We start from the raw sequence: 12506 nt of genomic DNA on the forward strand, positions 1-12506 counted from the left end.
TAATAAGTTAGACATGCGTGATGACAGCACTACTTGATACTGCTATAGAGAAGACGGCCAATGGAATAGTGGTGAGGAATTAATTGAAAGCATGTGTTTTAATTAAGAACGGCAAGTGTAACAATTGTGAACTAGGGAATAAAAACAACGAGAGTGCAGTTCATTCATGCTAAGAAAATTGCAAGTCATAGGCTGAGACACAGTTTTTGTTTTGGATTAATTCTTTTCCTGCTCTTTTCTATACAAGGAAATGATATGGGGAGTGGGAACAGTTGTGGTCTAAAGATCGAAGTACCGAAAAAACCTTATAAAAATAACTGCTATAACAACTGTATAGTACACAATAAAAATACCCCCATTCAATGTTAAAATGTTCTCTTAAGTTAAATCAAATTGGCTCTTGAAGTCGCTTTAAATAAAGGGATGTCATTTCAAACCTGTATGACTTTTCTTCGCAGAACACAAAAGATCATATTTTGAAGAAGGTAGGTGACCAAACACCGGCTGAACTTGTATGGACACAAAATCAATGCCAGAGAATGGTTGTTCGGTTAACAACATTCTACAAAATATCTGTTCTGCAGAAGAAAGAAAGTCATACAGGTTTGAAATGACAACAGAATTCTCCATTTTGCGTGAACGATCACATTGAATTATGTTAATCTGATTTAAGATCTAATTGCATTTCATATAACGTATAAAATGTAGTTGAAATTGGTTAAACTAGACATTTTTGTTTATGCTAAATGCAGCTAGATTTTAAGAGTTTAAGGATTCATATAAGGGGTTTAAAATAATTTAAGTTCAAGTGGTGTATAACATTCATTTCATTTAAAAACTTTGAGTTGCCTTACATTTTGAAGTAGGGCTGTCAAACGATTAATCGCATCCAGAATAAAGGTTGGTGTTTAAACAACATATGTCTGTGTACTCTGCATAAAACTTTTGTACATTTTTAGGAAATATATGCATTTATTTATATTTACAAATAATTACATTATATATAAATGTTTCATAAAGTTTACTTAAATATACAGTACAAATGTATGTGTATATATTTTTTATATAAAATTGCATAGGCAGAGCACACAGACATAGATTATATAAAGACAATTCTGGATGCGATTCATGGCTTGACAGACCAACAGACTAGGTTTCTGGTACATCCTTGGTATGGACAGGCTTAAAAAGGCAAACCTTGTTTTAAGCAACACAGATTCTTCATTTTACAAATTCCCATCATCTTATTCTGACAGCCACTATATATTTCCCAGCATGTGTTTTTCACAGCTGGTTAGTACAGAAGGCATCAAATCTTTTTTACAAAATTATTTCCAACCGCTGATTTGTGCACGAATAATACAAATTATGTGATTGCATTTTGAGAACTGTAGGAACGACACATTCCAATAATCCCCAGGGCCCTGGGCTGTTCCAATCTAAAGTGAACAACTTTTCTAATCCAATGACATATAGCAGCAATAACATTATTTACAAATCAGCGCAAGTCAAACAAAAGTTATCAGCTCCAATTATATAAAGTGGTTCTTGATTTAATAATTACAGATCTGCGTCAGTGCGAGTGAACATATAGCGAGAATAATGTTTGACACATCACGGCTAAGCCAATTGCCTCTTTACTCAAAAGCAGTTAATTATTTTCCATTATAAGCAGGGGAAAAAAAATCAAGCAATTCATCCGCAAGCCTTAGCAAACACAAAACAAATAAATGCATATGGCTAAAAATTAAATAACCACTGAACCAAACATATTTTAAAGCACGACTGTATTTATTTACAGAATTTCAGTTATATCCATTCAGTGAGCAGATGCAATTTACAAATACGAATGATTAACCGAAGATCCAAACACAGAATACAAGTATTTTGCTCATATCATTATTGTGGAAGAATTGCGTGTGACCTAAGCTGTCACTTTCTCTTCACCCTGTCATCTTGTGCCTGGACCTCCGCACAGTCCTGTTCATCCTGCTGTCTCAACTTCTATTACTGGGGCTCAGTGCGCTGTTTTCATTCTCCCCCTCTGCCTTTTCGTCTGCTGAACCCTGCATCACCATCATGTTGGATTTAATGAGCTTTTCATCTCTCTCACAATGCCAGGAGGTCAAAAGCTGACACTATTAATGTCCCCCACGGAGATTAGTATCCCAACCTTCAGAGTTTTCTATTAAAATCACAACGTGTTTGACAGCTACATCAACAGCAATCTGCTTTAGCTCCTGAGGCTTTTGTCCGGACCTTACCGGGACCACAGCACCTTCCAAGCTCTGCCAAACAATGGCTGGTGTTAAAGGAGCAATGTGGATATTTAAGCAGAATCTAGTGGTGAGGTTGCAAACCAACAGCTCACTCAAAAACATATTTACGAAACGTACTTTGTAAAGCAGTTATTTCGTTTAGGGCTAATGTAGAAACAATATGGCGAATACCTTGTGATTATATGTAGATAGAAATAGCTCATTCTAAGGTAATAAACACAAAACGCTTCATTGTGTAAGGTCTTTATACACCTCTGAAGACAAAGATATGTGCATATTATATTGCATTTCTCTCAATATATCCTCCAATAAAAGTTACACATTGGACCTTTAAGTCAGTTTAAAACTTCAATGACAAGCAACCACAGAACTGAACAGAAAAAGGTGTTTGGTGTTTGATACGTTTCCAAATCCTATTTCAACTACAAACCTTTTTCATCTTCAAAAGGGCAATTCAGACTTTACTGCTCAAATGATAGTGCTTTTTAATTCAACTTTAATTGTAACAAGATTCAGTATGTCTACGTAAATCTCATAGAAAAGGAAGCTGATTTTAAGATCATAATGGTGTAACTAATGAAAAGAGGCTTATCAACTCAATCTTGTATAAGTGAAGGTAACCAAATAACACTTACAGTATTTTGTTGGAAGTACTTAGATGGAGATTAAATGCTTTCCCTTTGGGATGCAGGAGGACACAGGGGACCGTGTCATTAATGCAGTCTAAACATTGAGAAATGGCTTTTAAAGCTTTAGGTAAATAGATTTACATAGGAGACAAAGATGTGATTTAGATTAGTCTGAAAGTGGGAGTCCAGCGAGGTTTGTCTCCAGTTGAGGATGGATATCCTGCACTAAAGCATGTCTAATTGAGCCTATTCAGCAGCCCTCGTTTCAACATCTAATCGCATTCTTCCATAATTCACCCTGGAACGGAGACTGAGAATAGGGAACGTTTCCTGAGGAATAAAACCGAAAACCAGCAGAACAGGCCATGGTATTGCAAACTTTTATCAAAGTAATATTTTAAATCATTGCCGAGCTGAACAGAGATGGATTTTATTACAGTAGGCATTGTTTGGCTCTCTGCAGTCTGGCAACTCATGTAGGCAATGCTTTTGCACTAAAACAGGAACACAATAAATCAACATGAGGACGTACTTCAGCCATGAAATTGGAACTGTCTCATGAATGATACATTTATGAAAAACCAACACACTTCCTGTTCTCTAAAAGCCAAGGAACCAATCACTTGACCAACTTCCTGTCAGCATGGCATGTGCACCTCTTTTCTATTTTCCTAAAGAGGGACTGAGTGAAATTTAATGTGTACTGAAGAGAAAGTAGTCATCTAAATACACTCCACTACTCTTTCAAATTGAGCTCTTGAGGTTTGACTAAACTCTTCAATTCAGCTAACCACATTTGTGGTGTTATTCAGCAAGAATCATATTTTACGGAAGCCATTACTAATGCATGGTTATATAATATACACGAGTTAGCAAATATCACTTTAACAACCATTCTTGCATTTTCTCTGTCGTTTTGGTTTTCCGAGCTCGGAGCGGACCCTTTGTGCCCTCGACGCACCAAATAACCGAGCCCACACTAATGCACCAGACACTACTATAAAGCACAAAGCTGAAGAATATCCACCATGACCTGTGAAAATCCTAGTCTCTAATTCTCAGACGGAGTTAGATGTGATTTCAAGTCTCATGAGTGCTGTGGTAGGGCCTGTTATTAGGGTCAATATGTCCACTCTTCAAGGAGGCAGCACGGTACAAAAATGGCATTTTCTTCAAAGCACTCATGACACGACTAACAGAGAGACTGGCTCTTAATCAAAAAAAAGATATTTTCTAGATAGAGCCGCTTTCCTCCAGCAATCTCGCTGTTCTCATTCTGTAATCTCTATATCTCACCCTCCCTCTCTCCTTGCACTCTTCTCCATCCGTCTATCATAAACTTCAATTCCCTCGTGTTCTTCAAGCCCATGCTGTCATCCGCACACTCGAGATTTTCTCCGCCACTTCATTCATTTCCTCATCAGCCTCCATGTTAAATGCCTCCTAGAGGAAAGTAACGACAAATGCTTTTTTGACATAAGAAGGCTATTGGTTCACTGCACTACTGGCTAAGGGAAGAATAAGCATTCTGTGATCTGATCTGGTCGAGGTTGGCATGGACCACTACCATCATGTGAATTTCAAAGAACAACACTTTAAATGCCGCATGAAGGAAATGCATTTATAACCATTTAATCAAAATAATCAATCAACAGCTGATGCAGATGCAGATTCATAAAAAGGTTTCCCTGGAGAAAAATGCTTTGCATGTCAACAAAATGCTTTATCAGAAAATGTATCATATTTTCATGTTTTTTAAACATCTCACCAAATCTCCACCTATCCTACTTAATTTATACCACCACAAATTTCATTCCAACACACACTTGAACAATTGACCCTTGTGCAAAGGTCTACCTTTCTCAAGAAACGAGCAATTAACCTTCAATTTGTGATTGCACTAAATTACTCTAAGGAATATTCCCTTTCCTCCCTGTGCATGCATGTAATCCAGCAGCATATGTGCTGTGCAGCAAGTAAACACCTCCGTTTGGCAGCTTGACACGGCGTGCCGCACACACTGTGAAACAGCACATATGTCACAATTGCACAAGAAACACTGTGATAAATAACTTTGTGTTACAAAGCAGAACCGCGATAGTGTCAGACAAACTCAAAAGCTGATGTTGCCAGATCATATACGGAGTAATTATTGTTCTGAAAGTATCGCTAGATTTTAATCTTTATTTTCGTTTGCACTCTCAGATTAGACTTGATTGACTGTTTTTTATGAATGTGCACTAGAATAATCATTCTCGAAGTAAAAGCATAAAATGAATGTGCAGAGTTTGCAGATCTGGTAGACGCTTGTGAAGCGACTTCTGTGGGTTCTCTGTATTGAACCAATGACCTTTGGTTGCCAACACAATGCTCTATCAACTAAGCTACATGGACAGAGTTCAAACATTTCGTCAAATGCACAACAACAAACACTGATATACCTGCTGTCAATGAAATGTGTTACAATGTGACACAAAAAGTGCAAAGGTGAATCTCATTTGACTGCAGTATGGGAGACTGTAGTGGCTGAAGTGTCTCATGAAGAGTCAGAGCATCAAGAGGGGATTGAGACTAAAGCTGCATCGCAGGAACAGAGCCACTTGACTGGGTGTTCTTAGGTTTAGTGTCCTCACTAAATCAAAATGATGTTACAAAATGCATGAGCGCAGAAAGCGGACATTGATTGTGCCTTTACATAACAGAGGAAACGCAAATGCAAAATGCGTAATGAGATGTTTTGTTAATGAGACAGCGTTGCCATCTTGCTCGCGAGCTCTGATCAGTTTCCAGAATCTCATCTCTAATAGGGCAAGGCTGTTCAGCCAAGCACATCTGCACACAACTCTCAAAACGTAAAATCTCTGAGGAAATCACAGCCTTTCTGTAAAATAATCAACCATGACTTATTGCATTTTTATCTCAGCAGCCTGACCATCAAGACGCATGAACATAGTCTTAACCAATGTTTTGTGAGCTAGGTGTGAACACATGTTCAAAATCTTTGTCTCGATTAAATAACACAGATCAGGGGCCCCTTTCAATAAGGAAGTTCAACCAACACCGATTTAAAACGTGAACTCCGAGTTGATTGAGATGCGAAACTTTTAATGTTTGGTATCAGAAAAGCTGATTTTTTGTTGGTTCTATCAACTCTGGGTAGGCTTACCTTGAGTTAAGCTGGTGCACCACGACGACTACAACAAGCCATGATCAATGGCGCTCCGATATGACGATTTACTACCATAGCAACGGCACCAAAACAAAAAAGCAACATGGTGGCAGAAAGCGCTTGAGAGCGAGGCACACTTTCCGCACTGCATACAGTGGTTTTATTAATGTGCTGAAAATGACTTGAATTAATAAATAAATAAATCTAGAAATAAACAAATAAATGAATCAGTAAATGAATGAAAGTAAGAATGAATAAATGAATGAAACAACAGTGTTTCAACAGTCTCACTCCCCATCAGTGCTCTAGTGAGTGTGAGACGTCATAGTCTTTAGAAACAAATATGTAGTAGAATTCAATGTAATGTAATGTATAGGACACTTCTTAGGGTGTCTGTCAGACTTGGAGCAGACTTGTGTAGGCATGGCTGCACGTCGAAATTTTGTGTTTATACCTTTATTGCTTCATTTCTGCATTTATGTCTGTATTTATTCATTTCTTTATTTGTGCACTTTATTTATACACTTTATACACTCCTCCATAGAAAAGTACAATTTGTGATAAAATGTAAAGGGAAAAAATATGCTCTGATGTAATACCCGGCCACGATGGCTGATGTAAGGATGGATGTTGTGTTTTGATACATCTATTTCACTCTAAAGATAATGGTACAGTTTGAATAAAAATGCACAGCGAAATTACAAAATTCCACTTGGCTTCTAAATTGCTCAAGTGAAATCGAAGTACATCCCTATGAATTAATGCAGCCTCTTCACATACAGTATACTCAATAAAGCACATATGATATTTTAGTCACCGATATGGTCTCTGTGTGATCAAAATGTGTGTAATGACTCTATTAAATAAGTGAATGAATGACTGAACGAGGCACACCACTTGCGTTTTAAAAAGGGGGAGGAGATCGAAAGAACTCTGGGTTTACCAAAGAAAACCTGCTCCCGACCAGGTCGTATAAAACCTCTCTTTTAAAAATGGGCTTGAGTTACTCCATTTTCTCGGGTTTGACATACCTCGCATTCTGAAAATGGAAAACCCAGAGTTTTCCCTAAACCTCCTTCCTGCACAGGCCCCAGATCTTGGAGGATGTTTACGTAAGGTGTGTTCAGAAAGTAAATAGTGCTGTCATGATTCTGCTGCATCATGTCATGTTTCTCTTGATTTAGTGGCAGGATCATGACAGAACCTCATGTTAAATGTGGAGAGAGACCTTATTGTTCTTATGGCCTTCCATACTCTCTCCGGTCTCGTCATTGTTCCCATCCTCTTGTTACCTCGTTATTGATTAATGCCTACACCTGTTTCCCTCTTGATTTGCTCCCTTATTTAATGCCCTTGTGTCTTCTGTCTTGTGCTGGTTCATTGTGGTTCGTGTGGTGAGTTCATGTGTCCTGTTAGTTTAGTTATTCATGTTTAAAGTTTATTGTAGTCTTGTTAAAGTGTAGTTAGTTTTAATCCTGTCTTGTTATTGTACCCATGTCATGTTTTGTTATGTTACCCCCACGTGGGTCTTTGTTTTATTATTTATTAAATTATCTGTTAACCCCTTACCCGCTGTCTGCACCTGGGTCCTCTCTCTGTGTCTCACCACGAGAACCATGACAGAATGAACCAGCCATAATCGGACCCAGCAGACAGAGGGATCGTTGTGGCAGCAGTTGAGGCTGCCGGATTCCCCTCCAGGGTTAGAGGTTGCCGGACTCCCTTCCTGGGTCGAGAACGCCGGACTCCCTCCTGAGTCGGGGCCGCCGGACTCCCTACCAGGGTTGAGACTGCCGGATTCCTGCTCAGGGCCGAGACCGCCGGACTGCCTTGCAGAGTTGAGACCGCCGGTCTTCCCTCCAGGGTCGAAGCCGCCGGAATCCTGTGGCCACCAAAGATCCCCAGCCGGGCATTCCAGGTCTGTGCAGCTGGGCATTCCAGGTCGGTGCAGCCGGGCATTTCCGCCCGGTGGAGCTGGGCACTCCCGCCCGGCGGGAGTGCCCAGTGGAGCCGGGCTTTCCTGCTTGGCGGAGCCGGGCATTCCAGCCCGGTGCATGCGGCCATTCCAGCCCGGTGTATGCGGCCATTTCAGCCCAGTGCATCCTGTTCGTGTCTGCCGGCTCTCCTGTTCATGTCTGCCGGCTCTCCTGTTCATGTCTGCCGGTTAGTGTTTTTGTGTCTGCCGGAGCTACCCAGTCCGTGCTGCCCATGTTTGGACTTCCCTTTGGACTCTTGTGTGCCCCTTCCCTTGGACTCTTGTGCTTGCCCGTTTTGATTTATTGTATTGTCATGTTGTATTGTTGCCATTGTCACAGTCTGTCTTGTCTTGTTTGTGCCTTGAGGAGCATCAGGTTGCTGCTCCTTTAGGAGAGGCTTATGTCATGATTCTGCTGCATCATGTCATGTTTCTCTTGATTTAGTGGCAGGATCATGACAGAACCTCATGTTAAATGTGGAGAGAGACCTTATTGTTCTTATGGCCTTCCATACTCTCTCCGGTCTCGTCATTGTTCCCATCCTCTTGTTACCTCGTTATTGATTAATGCCTACACCTGTTTCCCTCTTGATTTGCTCCCTTATTTAATGCCCTTGTGTCTTCTGTCTTGTGCTGGTTCATTGTGGTTCGTGTGGTGAGTTCATGTGTCCTGTTAGTTTAGTTATTCATGTTTAAAGTTTATTGTAGTCTTGTTAAAGTGTAGTTAGTTTTAATCCTGTCTTGTTATTGTACCCATGTCATGTTTTGTTATGTTACCCCCACGTGGGTCTTTGTTTTATTATTTATTAAATTATCTGTTAACCCCTTACCCGCTGTCTGCACCTGGGTCCTCTCTCTGTGTCTCACCACGAGAACCATGACAAGTGCTGTGAAACAGTACAGAATGCAGAGGTCTCAAGATGCCTTTTAAAAATCTGGACTGTTTGTTCCTTGATAGCCAGTCTTAAAAACACAACATCTTTGATGGAATGTTGTGACGCAACATCCAGAGAAGTCTGTCTAAACGTGTTAGGCAGTTGGCGCTGTGCTTCTGAGAGGATGAATTCAAAGCACCTATTCTCTGAGTGGATCTTACCTCAACATGTAGGACAGTGTGCTAGAAAAATCAAGGGTCATGAGTTTGATTCACAGGGTACACACAAACAATACCATTTTAATTAACTATATACATAGTCTCACATCTCCAAAATCTGATTAGTCATCTCACATCTCATATCTCAATTGCTTAAAAAAAGCCCTGAAACTCTGAATTGTCTGAAAACACAGACGGGAGCCAAACTGCAGCATTACAGACGGTCATGAAAGGCTGTCATTCTCTCTCAAACAGGACCGCAGGGTAGCAGCAAGTCTGTTGCTGCCTCTCGTGCGCTGCTATTTTTAGCACAGCGCTCTATCCGAATCATTGTGCGAGTTCGCTTGAACGCAGTCATTACGAATCTGATATCTACATTGAAATGTTACATTTGTAAAGGAGTGTCAGGTAGTTCTTGTCAATTTAACGTAAACCTATAGCTACGAACATGAGCAACACACGAGAGAGATGTTGATGTATCCTTGTTTCTCTGGAGAATTGCAAAGAATGGGAACATCATCTCTAATTGGTTGAAATAGAAGGGTGGCAGATAACAGGCAGGTTTCCGACGGTTTAGATTAAAATGCTTCAATACGGTAGTATCACAGTTCAACCGTTCAAAGTGTACATGAACAAAAAAATATTTCCGTAGCAGAGAATGTCATGATTTATTATTTCACGCTTACTGTTTTTTATTTTGAGCTTTAACATTGAATAAAATCACCTACATAATTAAAATGTTTCTAGCTGTGAGACCTGAAACATAAAGGGCCACCACTTGGGAAAGGCTGATCTAGAACACAAACAGATACTGTATTGGGATCTCAGTAAAACATTTGTACACCAAAGGATTTCTGTTAAATAACTGTGCTGAGTGCACGTCTAGCTAGTCAATGGAGTAAAATCAAATAACTGTAGAATTGAACTTTGTCATCTCATTACAAAAGTCAAACCTTCAGAGCATCTAAACCTACCAACTAGCCTTCGCCAACATGAAAACTGAAAGTAAGTGTAAGCAAGTGTACTATTTCCATTCATGAGACATCTATTAAACCACACTATATACACTGTATACAATACCCTGTGCAAAACAGCCTTGAAGTTATAGAAAAATCAGGAGTAAGGCTACCGTTTTATCATTTGCATAGACTCGCGGCACGACTCACAAGCCACGTGTCAATGCTTTTAACAGAAATAAAAAGCACAAAACGGCGCGGGTGTCGCAAACGCTGAATCACAAGGTTTGTGTAAACCATCATTTTCCCAGTGACAAAAATAAACCGGAAAAAAAACTATGGTAAATACAATGCTCTGTTTGCCATGAGCTAATGCTTGATCATCCGAGTCTTTCCATTTGACAGCCACAGATATAGCGAGCACTATTGACTAAAATGCCATTAGACTGTCAAGCTGTCATCAATCAAATCCCAATAAAAACAGATCCCTGGAAACCAAAGAACAACAAAAACGGAGAAAAAATTTCATTTTTCATTAGGTTGTACATCACAGGTGCTGCGCGGAGTAAAAAAACACCTCAAGTTTTGTGAAGTTAATTGGCAAAAACAAGCAAACCCGAATTCAATCTTGCTGCTATGAACAACACAATCCGTATTTCATGTTTTAATACTCGTCTCAACAAAGCCAAGACAACAATCTTCTTGAGAACAAAAAATGCTACTCACTTATCATCAACTTAAAAGGTCACTTCCTGAGTGGCCAACACTAAATATATATATTGAAAGACAGACTCATGACCTCTGAATGTTCACAGATACATATGAAACATGCAACAGCAGAACAGCAGAGCTACTTATCAAATCATTTCCACTTCTAATTGTAAACCTCCAAACGTCCATTCAGACTTTGCATACCATCATCTGTCTTTCTATTCTTTGTCATAATTTACAATATTCAGCTTTGTATTCTTTATACTTCAGTTTCCAGAGAGCCTATTCTTTTATAAAGCCAACGCAGATGGGACAAGCGCACAGTGAAATGAATTTCGTGAAGAGGGGATTCACATCCCTTTGAAGCTTCAAGAACAAGCAAAGCTACACTTAAGACAGGTATGGCATGATGGTTTTCGGTTGAATTTCACGTTAGTGGCTACTCTGCTGCAGTCATATGAAGTCCCTTTAGGGCACGTTAGTTCACTTGACATTATTAAAACAGAAAGTCTTGAATTATGAATGCATAACCTAATTAATATTCATAAGCTAACCTTAGCGTGACATCATATAACCCAACTGCCCCATCATTTAAAGGAACAGTTCACCCAAAAATAAAAACTTTCTTTTACTCATTTACTTCATTTGCTACAAATTGCTTTATAAATGTCTTTGTTCTGTTGAACACAAAAGAAAACATTTTGAAGAATGTAGGAAAGCAAAATGTTCTGGGGCACATTTGACTACCATTTTTCCTGCTATTATGGTGAAGTACTGTTGGGTTATAATCATTCTTCCAAATATCTTTCTCTGTGTTCATCAGAACAAAGACATTTGAAAACAAACCGAGGGAGAACGAATGGCAGATTGTTTGGGGGGGAACTGTCCTTTTAAAAAACAAAGTGATTTTGAAACTGTAATATTGAAGTAATCCCTGATGGTTTAATGCATTTCTCTTTTTAAGGACACAAATAATAAAAGATGGCATTTTATTGGGTTGCCCCCTTCTTATAAACATGCTTATCTATTCCAGTAATTCCAATCATAACAAATATTAATGTTATACCATACAATGCCATATTAAATAAGTTTGCTTCCATCTTTATTGCAACAGTTTTGGAAAGCCTTTTTCCTTTTCCAAAATGAATGCACATGTGTGAACAAGACAAGTCATTGATGGGTTTGGGCGATGAGTGTTTTACTCAAAGGTATTCAGATCTTAGCTTTATTCAGACCAGTCAAGTTCTTCCACACTAAACTGAATTATTTTTTCACCTTGCTTTGCGTACAGGGGCATTGTCATGTTGTAATAGAAAAAGAGTCCTGCCCAAACTGCTGCTATACAATAAAAAGCTCACAATTCCCTTGAATATAATTTCATGCTGTACCATTAAGATTTGTGCACAAATGTGATTGAAGTAGTCAAACCTGTTCATTAGAAGGGGAAAATCCTTTTATCCACATAGTGTACATGTTTTAGACAAGTATAAAACTAGCAGAAAGGCAAAAAAACGCCCATTCCTATTTCTATGAGAGGCTTATCTCCTCATTTACTGTACCTTTACTGTAATTAAATGACCAGTGGCTCTTCTTCCTGGATAATCCCAAATGGAAAGATACATATTAATGGCGTTTCTGAATGTGCACTGGTATCCCTGGGGCTGTATTCACAAAACATGCTTAAGAAGAAAATT

The 12506-nt window shown here is 39.1% G+C and overlaps 1 protein-coding gene across 2 annotated transcripts in view; it reads right to left on the minus strand.

The window, feature by feature from the left end:
- The window catches only part of pitpnm3 (PITPNM family member 3), a 67072-nt gene that overhangs the window by 51794 nt on the left and 2772 nt on the right, over positions 1 to 12506 (minus strand). The gene's annotated exons all lie outside the window — the stretch shown is intronic.

The sequence above is a fragment of the Barbatula barbatula genome, assembly GCF_947034865.1.
Source record: "Barbatula barbatula genome assembly, chromosome: 19".
Lineage (NCBI taxonomy): Eukaryota > Metazoa > Chordata > Actinopteri > Cypriniformes > Nemacheilidae > Barbatula > Barbatula barbatula.